The 15,900-nt window shown below is 42.8% G+C and overlaps 1 long non-coding RNA gene across 1 annotated transcript; it reads left to right on the plus strand.

Annotated features, from left to right (window-relative positions):
* Positions 1-456: 456 nt before the first annotated feature.
* LOC135245639 (uncharacterized) lies at positions 457-8,593 on the plus strand. The gene is made up of 2 exons (XR_010327318.1): positions 457-1,360; positions 8,369-8,593. It is a non-coding gene; the product is annotated as an uncharacterized LOC135245639 (long non-coding RNA).
* Positions 8,594-15,900: the final 7,307 nt, after the last annotated feature.

The following is a 15,900-nucleotide window of genomic DNA, read 5'->3' on the forward strand; positions in this document are numbered from 1 at the left end:
CAAAGAAAAGAGAGAAGAAAAAGCAGAAAAGAAGCCGCTTTTGGAGAGGGGCTGCCGTAGGAAGCTTCAGATATGCTAAACAGCCCAAAGCTGATTGAATAATCAACTTCGTTTTCAGGCTCTGTGCAAGGTGAGATTCAGGGAAAGAGAGAAAGAGGGGAAAAAAAGAAAGGAAAAATAAAAGCGTTCTCTTCCAGGATCTGCAGATTCCCTTGTCTCCCTAGAGATAAAAAGGCAGAACGTCTGAATAATTTTTGTAAAAACTAAAAAAAATAAAAATATCCCCAAAAATACGACTGTGGAGGCACAAAAGCCGCGAGAACAACTTGCCGATCCATTAATATGGCTTTCTCCGTGCAGCAAATCCGACAACTCCTGCACCTCAACCGTGGCTCGGACCGCCTAACTCTGCTGGCAGGGAGTCAAGCCTGATAAGCGTTTGAGTGAGAGCTTCAGCCGCGCGCTGGAGGTGAAGCAGCTGCCATGACTGCAGTCTGACTGAGAAACGCAGTGCTGTCCCGCCAACCCCGCGCAGTGGGCAAACGCCGAGAAGCTAAACCGCCAAAAACCGCGCCCCCCCCCACCGAGGCTGCCACCCGAGAATAGCCCACAGTCCGGCGCGTCTGTCTGTCTGACAGGGGTCAAATCTGAAATCCTCCAGGAAAGGCAGCTATCGGTATGCTTGGGCTGAGAAATACCCACAATGCACCACGGCTGGCTTCAAACCCCCCGCCCCCAACTCCCCCACTCCCCACCCCCCCCCCGTTCCTAACCCTCCCATATCGCACCACTTGCCCTCATTTGTGTTTCACAGATTCGAGTCAGAAGTCAGTTTGCTGCATACCAAGTGTTTCTGCAGCTTCTGTCTCTCACTCCGCTCGTACGCACACAGCTCCTGCAGTCTGCACACACGCACAGGATCGCCCGGCAGCACAAAGACCTTCTCACTTATTCAACTGATTTGTTTTGCCAGAATAACCCCTGTCACCCCCTTAAACCCCGCCCCCTGAAAAAAAAAAAAACCTTTTTCTGCTGCTATCCACTCTACAGAGACTAACATTTGGCTTTTTCCTTTTGCGGCAGATTACTGTAACGCTATTGTAAAACAACTTCCTGCCTCTCCTGGCTGTAGCTGCACTTATCCACCAAGACAGCCGCCCCCCCTCCCCCCCCCTCCCCTCCCCTCCACCGCAGCAACAGGAGTACAAAACGGAAAACTCTTTATCTGAAACTCTTATCGTGGAATATGTTAAGAAAGCCTAATCTATCCATCTGTCCCACCTAACAAGCTGAGAGAGAGGAGAGAGAGAGGGAGAGAAAGAACGAGAGAGAGACGTGGGGCACTGCATGCAATAACAAGGTGGGGATTCTTTTATATATATATTTTTTTTTTGCTACTAAAGCAGTGTGTGCGCTGTTGATGCGAGATGCTGTGCGATTAATAATGTCTGCAGGGCTGGCACACGAGTGGCACTCGCCCGCTGCCTGCGTGAGCGCTGTGCCCGCGCTGCTTATTAGGAGGGACGCCGTGCCCTCAAACCCCCCCGACCCCACCCCATTTCTGCCCAAAAATGGCTGAACCTCTGGCTGCCCCGCTCCCCTTTCCTCTCACACCCCCGCTCGCCCTCGCAGTCCAGAAAGCATCGCCCGAAAAAGACGAGAAAACTAGTTACGCCCACTGGGGTAAGAAGTGTTTGTTGCTTTTTCCCCCATTCTCGTTTTCTCTTTTTGTGACAAACGCCGTTTTGGTCAGTATTTCAGGGTACGCCTGCTTTGGCGCGAACCGGAACCCCCTTTTTTGTGCGAAGAAGTCCCCTACGTCACATCTCGCCACGTCTTTTAGCCAATCGAACAGAACTCCAACGTATGGCACATGGCACATATCGGCGTACAGCAGCGAACGCAGATTTAAGATGCAGGTCAGAATAACTGAAAAACGACAGCACACCATGTTCCACCAGGCTCCTCTCTTTTAGACAGGCTGAGGATAGGAGCTGAACTTTCTTGTTGTTACGTCTCTAATCTGTGGCTGGGACCTATTGCCCTGGCTTGCCAAAGTTGTGCGTATTGCCAAAAGTTCATCTGAGGACACGCTTTCTGTTTTGGGTCTGCTGCCAGCTTTCGACAGTACGCGCTTCTGTATTACCTCACCCTTTTTGCATTCGCATGACTCAATCAAAAACATTTCTCACATTTTAATTAACGCAGCTGCACCGGCGACTCTTAACCTTCTCGCCGCCGTTTTCAGCGATCGATCAGTTACGTGGTCAACTACCGTTTTTTTTATTTACATACATTAGAGAAGTGTTTCGAGCACGTCCCTCACGCACACACACAGCAAACACACACTCAGATCTATCGGGGGCTGAGATCCGTGAGATAAACTCACTCAGACAATGAAAAAAGGACAGACTTGAGAAACAGGTTTTAAACTCTATTCCTGGAATCAAGCGCCTCCTGATGAGAACCTGTATGTCATTCACCAAAGCAATAGAGCAACTAAATGAAAAGGGGGGGGAAAAAAATCATAGAAAGCATGTGTTCATGTCATAAACACACCCAATATGCTCTCCCCTGCAATCTTTCAGACCAAAAATGTGGCTCTAGCACAGGTATAGTGCCAGGGAGATGGGTTAATATTAAACCTGATTATAATTAAACCTGAACTCTGTAATTCAGGATTAAATACGGAAAACAGACCAATATCAAAACAATGCAGGGGAAGCCATTTTGTCTGCCCATGCAGCAGCAAGCACACCTCACTCAGTCTCAATATGAAGCATTAAAAAAGTGCATGAAAACATTAATGTGTGACTTTATCAATAAAATAAAATAAAATAATAACTTGTGCTTTTAAAATATTCACACAGAGATGGTGCTTTGATACAGAAAACAAACAAGATTTTAACCCGAAGCATTAAATCTATTTTCTCTGGCAAAAGTTTAAAATAGCCTGATGCAAATCCCCTGGTTTTCACTGCCATAGTGCTAAATAATTTGTAGCCAGATATGAAAGAAAATAAAATGCATTACTTAACTGTTAACAAATTCTCAAAACACTCAATTAGATACTCACAGCTAACAATGCATTAATATTAAAGTTTCAATATTTTATGACATAATATATCAAGACAAGAATTCAAAGTTTAAATATTACTCTTCTCCAGCATGCAATCACTATGGACCATACGAGTTTGTGTCAAAGTACAGCTCAAATTTAAGAAGTTAATTATGTGAAATTATACAGGTCACTTCATGGGGAATTTTGTACAGGGAGTGAATATTTTTATGAAAGGACATTTTATTGAAATCGTTCAATAACAGAAAAGGCTTTTGCTATCCAGCAAATAAATCAGCACCACGCAACAAACTCCCTCTCTCTACTTACCACTAAATAACTGCAGAATAAGAGGGAACTAAAATAATGTCTTACTTTAGAGCCTTAAAAAGGGGAAATATAACTGGCATCATGCTGAAGAAGGAAAGGAGTAATGTCAGCAATAAAGTCCCGTACTACTACATAACATATAAAGCTTCTGTTAATTAACATTATTAATTTGTTGCAATATCTTGCATATAAAATGGCACAATACTTTGTTCTGCATTGTGTGCAGAATGCGTAAAAGCATGTTCTGAGCATGCAAAATGTGTATACTGTACTACACATAGTATGCTTTACTATAATATTTAAATGTAAAATTCAAAACGGCTTTGTTTCATTCCATAAAGCACAGCACTAACGCCTTTGCTTGCTACAGGAAAAATGTGTCGGTCACGACTTACGGAATTATTGTTTTTCTTCTTGAGTTTGAATTTCTGAGCTCTAACCAGCGTAGGTTTTATCAGGACAGAACAGCAAGCGTGCTGGACGAGGGCCTCTGTCTCTCCGGGCAGAGAGCGGGCGCTCGCAGTTAGGAGAGAGCGAGGGAAGGAGAGAGGACATTAGAGGGGGACGGGACGGTCGCGTCGGGGGGAGGACGAGGACGTGGCCGTGGCCTTGTGCCGCAGACTCACAGCCGCTTGACGGAGATACGTGCTAGGCCCTGTCCGTCACACCGCACGCGGTCAGAGCAACAGCAACGTGCCACCACACCTCAAAACCCTCCAATCAATAATTAAGAAAATAAAAGGGGGGGGAGGTCACTTCACGGCTTGGCGTTTCCCTCTCGCTGCGCAGGAGCGAGGGCAGGGTCGTACCCGGCGAACTGAGACCCCCGGCACGTGCCTAAAGGACTCCTCCATTCCAGGCGTGACCCCAGAGGGCAAGGCCCCCACGGAGCGGGGAACAAAGGGCGTGACCCCGGGGTCACTGGGAGCGCAGGCGGCCCCCTTTGAAAGGCCGGTGGCGTCGCTTCGCTCCGAGCGGGGCGGAGAGCGCCCATACACTGACTAATAGGGATTAAGGGGTTATCTCCCGCGGGACCTCACTTAAGTGTGTCCGACATCACTTCCTTATTAGCGCCCGGGACCCCGCCACTTAACCTCGCGCCCCAGAGGCACCGGCGGCACCGCCGACCCCCTGCCCCAGCGCCTTACGGCACGCTCACGCCGCGTTCACCGCGTTCATCCCACAGAGAAAGCAAAGCTACGCGCAGCTTAACGACAGAACACCATCACGCCTTCCCACGGCATCAAGAAAAACTATTCATTCGTGACTCATGTTCACAGTATAAGCACTTGTTTGCAAATAAATTAGAAGTGGCACAGAAGGATGCTAATGAAATGTGTGCATGTGAGGAAAAAGTAAAATTACTGAAAGCCTCATGACTGCAATTTTGATTGACCACCAATAACAGAAAAGAAAATATCTAATTGCAGCAATAATACAAATTCCAAAAACTCTTCACCTCCTAATAAAACTAAGTGATATATTCAGTTCCATAAGAACAGCAGTGCATAGAATGTAACTAATTGAATTGATCACAGAAGTAATGTAGTTTCTTAAAAAGAGAAAAAAAAAAAAACTCCCCTGATTTACTGATATACTTCAATAAATAACCACATCACCTCACATAAAATGGCGGATATGAATGATTAAAATCACAAAATGGCGGATATGAATGATTAAAAATCACAAAATGGCGGCCAGAGAGAGAGAAGTTCAACGTGGCAGGCACTCATAATTTTATTTTTAAAAGCACACGTGTCAATGACAGCAAAGTGTACTTTCCCAGGAAGGCAAACCCGTGACTTTTTATTTTTTGTTTGTTTTGACAGGCTGTTGTTCTATTTTATTTGTGAGACTGATGATATAAGCTTTGAGTAAACAAAAGGATTTAAGGTTTCTGAGAGAAAAAGACCCAGCATGAATGCTTTTTCGGTCTTCCTGGGGAGACATGGGATTAACCCTTTGCCCTCTGATAAAACTTAAACAATATCTGCAAAAACCAGTCAAAATCATGACAGCATTTTCACTTTATGGTGTCAATACAAGAGCTTTCAGCACCAAAAGCTGTTTAAAAGGGATAAACTGCATTTATATGGACAAATGGGGTGTGTTAATTCAATACTAATGGTCTAAGTACTATGTTAAATTCAGTGATGAAGACAGGGTTTATAATTAAATTATCAAACAAAACACAGAACGTGTGTAAAACTGAAATGAATTAATTTAAAATACAATTAATTAAGTAAAACTGTAAATATTAAAACATATAAAGTTCTGTTTTGAAGGTATTCCAAAACATTATTCTAAAGGTATACTGCTTGTCATTTAAGCAAATAAACATATTTTGACAAGGTATTAAATCTGAAGAAATCCATGTATCAAAACAAAATTTGAATAATATCCTGACAATAAAACATAAAACGAACATGACTACTGACTATTAAGGTGACTATTAAAAATAAATCATTGTAAAATAATCACGTTGCCAAAATGTTTCTCCTTTTCTGTTTTCTTATGACAAAGATCAATGCGGAACTGGTAAAAGTATAGTAATGCATAAGTTTGTTTGTGTGTGTGTGTGTGTGCATGTGTGGTGTTTGTGTATTAATTAATTTACCTTTCATTTTCCATTATATTTTCATTTATAAAACAATTTTAATATTGAAGGAAACAAAACAATCAAAGTGAAATCCTGGAACTCACATTCTGATTGTGAATATATATTGTAGGCTATACAGTTTGCTCACAGTGTAGTTTAACATCAATATTGGATATCTTTTTATATACAAGTTTAAATTGTGTTAAAAGCATTTCTGAATTACAAATAAACAATGTTAAATTTATTAAAAAATCTAAATATATTTAATTAAATTATAATTTCTCGGTTTATGAATGAACAACATAGTAAAAAGACCAGTGTGTCCAACATGGAAACTGGCTTCCAAAATATAAAATATTTTTAACTTCTCTAACTGAATAAAGATTTCAATAAATTACCAGCAATATATTTGCATTTCTTCATTAGAGCACATATTTATCAAAACTTGATTTTTCATTTAATTGGCTAAAAAATGGGTACCCATTACATCTACTGAAATGTAACACTATTGCAGATTTGTACCAATTTATAATTTATGTGCTTGTATCATTATTGTGATCCTATGAATAAATGTTATTAAATTCTCAAATGCTCCAATTTCTTTTAAATGTGGTTTACACCCACAGAACACTTGCACACTGCAAAGCCAAATTTAGACTTTCAGAAAATACAATTCCTACATTACAGTTTCAAGGAAATTACAAATCAACAGTTAGCATTACATAGTTTTAAGAAAATAAATTGTGTGTTTTTTTGGCAAGTCATGCAGACACGTAAAAGTCGGACAAACAGATAAATCCACTGTGGTGGGAAGAAAAATCTATTTCTGATTCAGTTATATAACAGCATTATGGGATGTACTGGAGCAAACCATTTATGTACGGTGGTAGAAATACTAATGCTAATACATTACAGTCCCCATGTCATGGTTATAGGTATGAGTAAAGCATTATTTGAACAAAGGGTTTGCACCGTAAAACATCACCTTTGTGCTAGAAAGCTGCTGAATAACATGTTTTTGCTTGGCTAAGTCTGTTTTTGATGTTAAGGCAAATCCTGCACTAAAAAAAGTTTGAACATTTTCCATCTATTTTAGTTAAATCAATATCATTCCCTGGTTGAATAGTAGTTCTGACATGTCGGAATTATCCCGTACAGATGCCCACAGTGTTAAAACAAATCCACTGTTTTTCTGAAGCCTTTTTATTCCTCAGGAGAGCAATGCTACAGAGAACCATTCGGTGTCTTGTTCTTATTGTGCCTTTTCATATGCGTAAAATTGTTCTGTACCTTATTTATGCATTTTTACCTGGAATGCACATCACTGAATTTATTATTCAATTTACTAGATCATAATTTAAATAAATGTGCCACCTACATCAGAATATTTAAAAAAACTTGAGTATCAACCTTTTCAAGAAACTGAACAGACTAAAGTACTTTTTGCTGAAAATTGATTAGAATATTATTAATATTTAATAAAACCCAGTGTAGCTTAAAAGATGGTAGTCATGAGGTGGACAATAACAGAGGTGTTAAGGACATAACTGTCTGTTCAAAAAAAATGTTTTATTAAAAAGTAATAAATGAGTTTTAAAAATTTCTAAATTCAATCAATTTCATGAAAAGCGCATATTACTCAAACTTCTACTAGACAATTTTTGAAAAGTGATCAAACAATAGTATTGGGCAGAAGACTAGTAATAAAAAGGTACAATATTTATCACTGATTTCTGCGTATTAAATTGAACTTCAGCTGCAAAATCAATTCTAATACAAAACTGTACATTTCTTTATTTTCTATATTTGTGAAGTCTGCATGTTAGACTAATTATGTCAGAATAATTTTTATCGACTTGTGAACCATAGGAAAACCTTTCAGTATGTGCTCTTTTGAAAGCTGTATTAATTTTTTTTTCTTGGTAGAAAACAACGAGAATACACACAGACTGCATTAAGGATCTATCTTTTTGTGGATCTTCATTTGCTATACCTCTCAACATTACTATTTTAATGCATACAGGGGAGCTTTATAAATTTGGATCAACTCAGTCCTTTGGTATTTGGTTTATGACATTTATACAAGATTACCTGGAGAAGCTTTATAAATAATGGTAACACATTTATAGAACAAGTTTAATGAAAGCTGAAAACTTTAATAATGAAATAATATCCTCTTTTATAAGTGCAAGTATTTTCAGTAACCAAAAGTATATTTTCCCCAGACATCTATTATTCGATAAATTCCTGTGGGGATGTAAAAATCAGGTAAGTAACACACACAATGAAGCACAGTTACTCTTAATGGCATGTCTTTAATTAGGCAAAAGCCTAAATAACTAAAAACAACAGGGGAATAACTCACCTCGTTGCTTCGGCAGGGCTTCTGCTGGGAAGCGGTGAACAGGAGGCTGGCTGGAGGAGCGGACTTACCCCCGTCCAAATAACTTCGGCCCAGTGCAGGCAGTGACGAAGAGCCCAGATGCACCCGAGCCCAGGCAGACGCATCGTTCTCCTCCTGCGAACACACCAAAAGCCTTAGCAAAACACAGAGACCTGTCTGGCAAGATAACGGCTCTTACTTCTTAAAATAAAAAAAATAAAAATCTATATTTTGTGTCTCATTCATTTGGGACTACAGAGAAAATGTAATATTTGAAAAGCTTATCGAATGATTTACACTCTCCGCCTCCCAGAGAGCATGTTTTAACTGATTGCTGATAAGACAACGTGGTGGAGAGTGTGAAAATCTGATCCCAGCCATATTCGGGCTCTGATAGGTATCAAATGGAGTGAACACGAGCGAAACGTTCTTACACTTTGGAAGTGATGTCCCGTAAATCATTGTTCAAACGGCAATGATTTTTCAAGGAATCTACAAGATAAAAGCAGTACAATGCCAAAAGACCAATAAAGCTTCTTAAAAAAAAAAAAAAAAAAAAAGGCATGAGGGAAAACATTCCCGTTTTGTAAAGCATTTGAACAAAATTTGAACCGTTAAACAAAAAGAGTGAGAGAGGGAGTGAGTGAGTAAAAGTGTGGGAGGGTGAGAGACAGATTAAGGGTGAGAGTGCACAGGCAACATTATGGGAGTGTGAGAATAGCAGCCCAGGTGGTCACCTACAGTTTTGGCGTGCGCCACGTCACGGTCACAAGCTGGATAGGGACACGGACTCGCTGGTCCAGACCCAATCGCCCAGCTCCCAGCATCCGTCACGCCCACAATGATTCAGTGAGAAGCAGAACCAGCACCTCCACCTTCCCCTTCAGGCTCTCCACCACCCAACCAGCCATTAATCACGTCCCTCCTACATGGCTTACTGTAGTTTAGCGCCTCACGACACCGCCGGCGCGGACCGCTTAACGAGGCACACGCGTGGTCATGTGACACCTGAAAACCTTCTGCAGCCCGGGCTGGGTGGCCACTGTATGCGAACGCTGGCACAGCGAACGCACAGGAACACCGCCCAGCCCAGTCGGCGGGAATGTACCACACCCGGCAGGACGATTGTGAATTAAGACATGCACACCTTATTTCGGCTGCCCTGGAAAATCTTAACGATTAAACCGATTTATATTTTTGTTCTCTAAAAAGCTCGCCATTTTTATACCACCTTCCAGATCAGCTCAGAAATGAAATAAAAATGAATTAATAATTACACTCGTGTGGGTCAATCACTCTCAATGAGAGAATAATACAGAACTAACAGTCCAATCCAACCGCTAAAAGGTTTTGATATCGGGGTGGTTGGTGGTGGGGGAGGATCTTTCAGAGGAAAGCCAGACGTTATTTCACCATTTCCACAACCGGTCAAGCTCAGCCTTGGAGAGAGAAATGCGTAGTTAGGAGTCAGGAGACTGAGCAAAATCACCACTGGGAATCCTTGAGCAGAAATTCTCAGTGCAGAGTCTGAAATGAAATCCTGACAGTTACAGCGCCAACTGTGGTCATCAGCCCTGGCAAGGGGGCACGTGATTGGCCGAAGCCTCGCCCAGGGAGGGAGGGACAGTCAGCCTTCCCTCACTCAACACTAACGAACGACTCCCTGTTTTTTTGGGGGGTGCCATGAATCACCTCGATGCTGCAGCGATACGATGACCCTTCAGATTTAGAGCCTGTGTCCTAAACTGGCAGAAAAAGCCCCCAAAAAAGGGGAACTGTGATGAAGTAAAAAAGAATTCTGTGATATTTCTCTACTTTAATTAAAGTTTCCTTACTTAAAATGTTTTAGACTACTACTGTATAACTGTCCTGGCGCTTTGGACGCATCGTTAAAATTTTGATTCAGGAGAATTCTGCAGTATTATCAGTCATGATGATGAACACTGCCAAAGAGACGATCCCATCAGAATAAAAACATACACAGGCACGGACACGTTTTTCTCTTACTCAGCAAATGATCACTTTATAAAGTCACTGCAAGCTGTGTGGGTCGAAAGCAAACTTTAGACAAGCCCAAAATGTCCTGTGACTAGCAGTAGAACTCGGCATAACCGGATTACATCGAACCGCGCAGCGTATCTCCAGCGTGTCGGCCCGACCGGGGCGCAGTAACGCCCGCTGGCGCAAGCCGGATTGTGACACAGGCGTCCGTGCAAGCGGCGGAGGAGATAAACCGTCTTCTTTTCACAATCAATCCGTTGCCCCTACTCTCAGAGGTCAGGGCACAGAGAACGCACTGCCGCCACACCTCACTTCCTGTCTGTGCAGGAAATAAACCAGTAGCACCGTTCTCCACCATCCACACCCACACAGAAGACGTGCAACGCTCCTATACGTCCACATCGTCAGAGCAGAACGGGTGACTGACTGCCGACCGCATCACTGCGCAGCGAGAGACAGACGCGGGCGCTCCATCTCCACACCGTGTGGCCAGAGCAGGTACCTCCTGTCTGCTGACGTGTCGTTCCCTGCTCAGCTAAAGTGGTTATTGTTTTTCCCTAATTGGCTTGATGTCTGCGCTCCCTTCAAGGAAAAGCTGAGGACAGCAGTACACAGACCTCAATGTCTGATAGCGTGTTACCACGCCCTCCACGAAATATCTGCCAAGACACAGTGCCACCCAGCCATGGATTTAGGAATGAACAGGATAATTCCACACTCGCCTCTGCCCAGAGAGAGATCTATTCTCTGCATTCATGTCTGCGTTTCGATCGTCAGAGAAAAAAAAAGAGGGGTTTAGGCAGGGAATAGGGTGGTGGTGTGGTGTGGGGGGGGGTGGGGGTGCCGTTTTTTGTCGTGTTGGTGAAGGAGTGGATGAGCATTAATGGTTAGGAGGGGGTCCACCTGACCACTTCCCTCCTATGTGGCTCTGAGCAAGCATGGGGGGGGACCGCCAACCATACCCACGGACATCCCCCCCCCCCCCGCCCCTCCTATTGGGTGAGAAACTGGCACTGTGCCAAGCTCTGCCCAAGCAAGTCAAATATCTGTCAAGGGCAAATTTAGAGGGGAGAGAGGGGGGGGGGGAACATGGAGACATATTAGCGGAGACAAACAGAGATGGAGAGAACTGGAGAATCATGGCGCAAGAATAAAAAGCATATTCTCTGACATATACGTTAACTTTTTTTTTGTGAAAACACACAGATTGTGTTTTATCACTAAAAATATATGTGTGTGTGTGTGCGCACTCGATGTTGTAACGATGTAAATAAATCAATTAATAATAAAGTTTTGGTTTCTTCGGGAGGCCATGCTGGGGGGCGGGGCCGTCCCGGGGACCGCGGTGTGAACGGTCATGAGCGCGCCGGCCGCAACAAAAGCCCCTTTTATCTGAGCGCATGCAGATAAGCAGCCTCCTTTGTGCGCTGATTTTCACACGTCGCAGACACAGCTCCCAGGGCCGAGCGGGGCAAGGAGAGAGAGAGAGAGAGGGGCAGGGAGAGAGCACTAACTCCCGAGTGATCCTGTCCCACTGACGCAAAGCTAAACACTCCCACAGAGACACACGTCCGGCTCCTGCACTGAGTCACACTGTCAAACATCAGGCGAGCCCCTAAATCAAACACACGCACACACTCACAGGACAGGTGCACTTCCTAGAGTTTCTGCACTACTGTCCATTATTCAGCTTAAACTAAAAAATGATGACTGTTCACAAAGCATCTAGATATCAGTAACCATTGAAAACATTGCCACATTTATAAATCTCAACGAGCCAATCTCTGCAACTCTGACAAACTTGTTTCTGTTCACTGCACTGATGCACTGACATCATGCGCCACCGCCTCAAAAAACGTTACTAACATAATTAATATTCCAGACTCGGGAAATTAAAAGCCTTGCTGGAGTTATCAGACTGTCACACAGTACCCCTGTGCATCTGCGCATCCAACTATACGTAGTGGCGTACTGCGCCACACCCACACACACACCCCGACACTTTGGGCAAATGCATTCATACGCATCCAGTAAAATGCTCTCGACCCTCTTGCCCATTTGCTCAATTACTCAAGCCTAGGGTTGGGAATTAAAATGATTATGATCGTTTTGGTACGCTACCCTGGTTTGCCGCAGGGCGAGTTGCTGCTACACCCCCCCCCCCCCCCGACACTGCCTTACAGTCTATCCAAAGTGTTCAATGTAATGGACACTTGGCACAAACCACTCCATCTTATCTCCAGCTGCCACGCCAAAATACCAACAAAGGTATTCCAGCCCCTTACCACCATATATTCACTACCAGGAGACAGCAAAGAAAGAGAGCGCGAGAGAGAGAGAGAAAGAAAAAAGAAGAGTCGCGCATAATGAGGTGCCTGACAACCATAGAAGATGAAGAAGGGGGGGGGAAGAAGAGAGAGAAAAGTTCCTTGGCATTTAAGATTCTTTTTTTTTCAGCCCGCCTCAATTGACCTGTAAACCTTCGCGACTGGAAGAAATGCAAATAGCGCTGACTTGCTCACACGAAATACTAAAGGCTATTCAAATGAGCCGCTGCCAACAATGCGCCAATATACAGTCTGGGCTTGAATGGCGCAATGTCTGCGAGCCAACCCAGGCCCAGGTCCTACCAGTCTGGCACAGAGACGCATTCCACTATCGCTTACTCCTGCCTGTGGCTTTAACCCTTTGAAGTGCAGGTTGAAGCACTGAGTTGTTCGTCAGTTAAAAAAATTCAAAGTCAGCCTTCTAGAACTCCGTTGCTTTCAAACTGCCAGCGGTGACTGTTACATCAGCATTGTAGAATGTTCGGTTGAGAACAATCAAATCACATGCTTGTGATCTTGCACTTTAAAGGGTTAATTAAACTTGTCAACTTGGGGTTGCATTCTCTGTCTTGCCTCCATAGTTCACAGACAAATGGATGTAATGAATGAATGTAATGGCTAGCGTTCCGGCTACCACTTCTCCTAAATAGTCCTTTGTTTTGAAATCACAGACTTTGGGAAAAAAAACTTTGCTGATGCTTTTGATGTGGAAGCACAAAGGCATTTTTCCCCATAGACTTATCTTGCACATATTTTGTCCTCTTAACCTTTAAAAAAGGGGCTTAAATTTTACTCCTATAGAATTTTTGTTCTCAGTTATTATAGTTGCCCATTTGCAACACATGCATGCATATAACAACCATTCAAAAAGAAGTTCAATTTACCAAAACTGCAATCTCTCATACAGGATTTCCTTCTCGCATTTCCACAGCAATGCAGTCTGGGAAAATGTGGGGGAAACAAGCACTCAATTTTATCACAAAAATAATAAAATGTCTTTAAATCACAGTAAAAATAAAAATTCATAAGTTCAATCAAGCTCTTACAAAGGGACTTCTGTGAAAATGTGGATTTGTTCAATGTTTTACTCTAATGATATCATCTAGGAAACCAAATCAATGTCAGTGGACCTGTGTGTGTTAATACCTCTTTAAGATTCCTTCAAGCACATTACTCTGGGACACATGGCTCTCTTTGGTTTCTTTTCATTTTTTCCTTTCTGGAGCGTATCTTATTTCAACACTACTTTCAACGGTACCAACGGACTTTATTTTCAAAAGTCCAAACGTTTCTCAGAGCAGCTCCACAAGCGAGCAGGCACTCTGTCTGCCAGCCAATTCTACCCAGAATCCCCGTGGAAGACCTGGCTTTGTTCCTCGAGTCGACCGTGACGATGTAGACTCAACACAAGATGGAACCCTTCATCGCTCTTTCAGGCAGTGCTAGGGCCACCTATCCAGGCAGTCAGACTGCAAGGACCCCCACAGCACAGAGGCAGGGAAATATCCAGGGTTTCAGTGCACACACACACACACAGCTGCCCTTTTGAATCTAGGGGAGAAACCATCTGTAGAGGGCTATAAAAGAAAAAAAAAAAAAAACTTTTGCTCAAGATTTTGTTCCGTCTCAGAAACTGATGTGACACAGTGATATTAAATGCACGAGAAAATAAAATCTGCAACAAAAACAATTTTTCTTTACTAGACTTGCTAATGCATTTATACAGTTATGGCATGATTATGAATTTTATTATTAAAATAATACATCAATATAAAACCAGATTCCATTTTCTGTTGCTGCTTTCATGCAGCATCTTTAATTATGACAATTATGATGCATTATCGGAAGCCAAAATACGTGGTACGATTTGTAATTAGCTGTAATTAACGATTTCAAAAATCGTCTTTCACTGGAACACATACTGTAGTTAGCGGTGAAATGCATCTAAATGGAGCTCTGCATGAGGCTATCAGCCGCCTATGAGTCAAAGCAAGAGTAACAGGCTAGGGAAAGTAGCCAGGAGAGAAAGCCAGACTGCAATGGAGGCTCAAAGCAGTCATTCAAATTATAAACTGACAAGATATCACACCCCAAGGATCTCGCAAAAAGATCAAAACAACAAATACTTAACAGCACTGCGTAATGCAGTATGAAATTGTTAGATTTACTCGCTCTTGAAATTCTCTCACTGAATGACCTTTTTTGAGCAGGTGAGGTGGGTAAAGTGCTCTGTTACCCACCTCAGTAGAACAGAAAAAAATGATCTTGATGCAGTCAACGTGTGACTGAATTTAACCAACGATGTAAATAAAAAGATTACACAAGATTTACTTTGAGCACTGACTTAATTACCTGTTATTCTGACTCATTAATACCGTTATAAGAAAATGAGCCCTTCAACATATATAGCCCTGTGTTTGATTACCTAGTTATACAACGTTTGCTGCTTCGCTGCAATGCATGGATGAATCACAAATCCATTGAACATTCCCTCATTTCAATTAATCCCCCCACACCCCCAGCCTACAATGTGAAGAGAATTTGGAGTGGGAAGAAGAAATGCTAACTGTGATAGCGACGAGACACTTTTATAAATCAATGTAAGTGGGGACCAGATCACCAAAATAAGGTGCCAAACTGCTACAGGCATGTCATGCTCCAGACCATAATCCACTTTATTCACATTTTACCCCCCCCTCACCACCACCACCACCACCAAATCCTGCTGCAGGAAAACGCTCCCCAATGTGCCCAAGGGTTTCTTTTCACTCCGAACGCTGAGATTAATCCCAAATGTGTCACATGGGAAGGAGCGGCAACATCTGGAAAACACCTGCCGAGTCACATGACCCGAGACTGTCCACACAAACTCAGCAAGGGCAGGATGACATCACAGATGGTCACATGACTCAAGCCCATCCACACAGAGCGCAGCAAGGCCGGGCTGACATCACAGATGGGTCACATGACCTGAGTGTGTCCACCTGGAGCTCAGACTGAGAGCTAACCTATCAGGAAGCAGGAGCCTGTTCATGGCACCAAAACTCAAAACTGGCTCCTATCTGCAGCACAGTCAGGAGTCCCACTCAAAACGTGGACAGCAAACATTTAGCACTTTGTGATTAATTCTGCAATAAATCACACATTCCTTTCCAACTCATATTTTCAAATATTAATTCTCTCTTCTCAGTTCTAATTTAAC

Source organism: Anguilla rostrata, chromosome 19 (assembly GCF_018555375.3).
Source record: "Anguilla rostrata isolate EN2019 chromosome 19, ASM1855537v3, whole genome shotgun sequence".
NCBI classification, from domain to species: domain Eukaryota; kingdom Metazoa; phylum Chordata; class Actinopteri; order Anguilliformes; family Anguillidae; genus Anguilla; species Anguilla rostrata.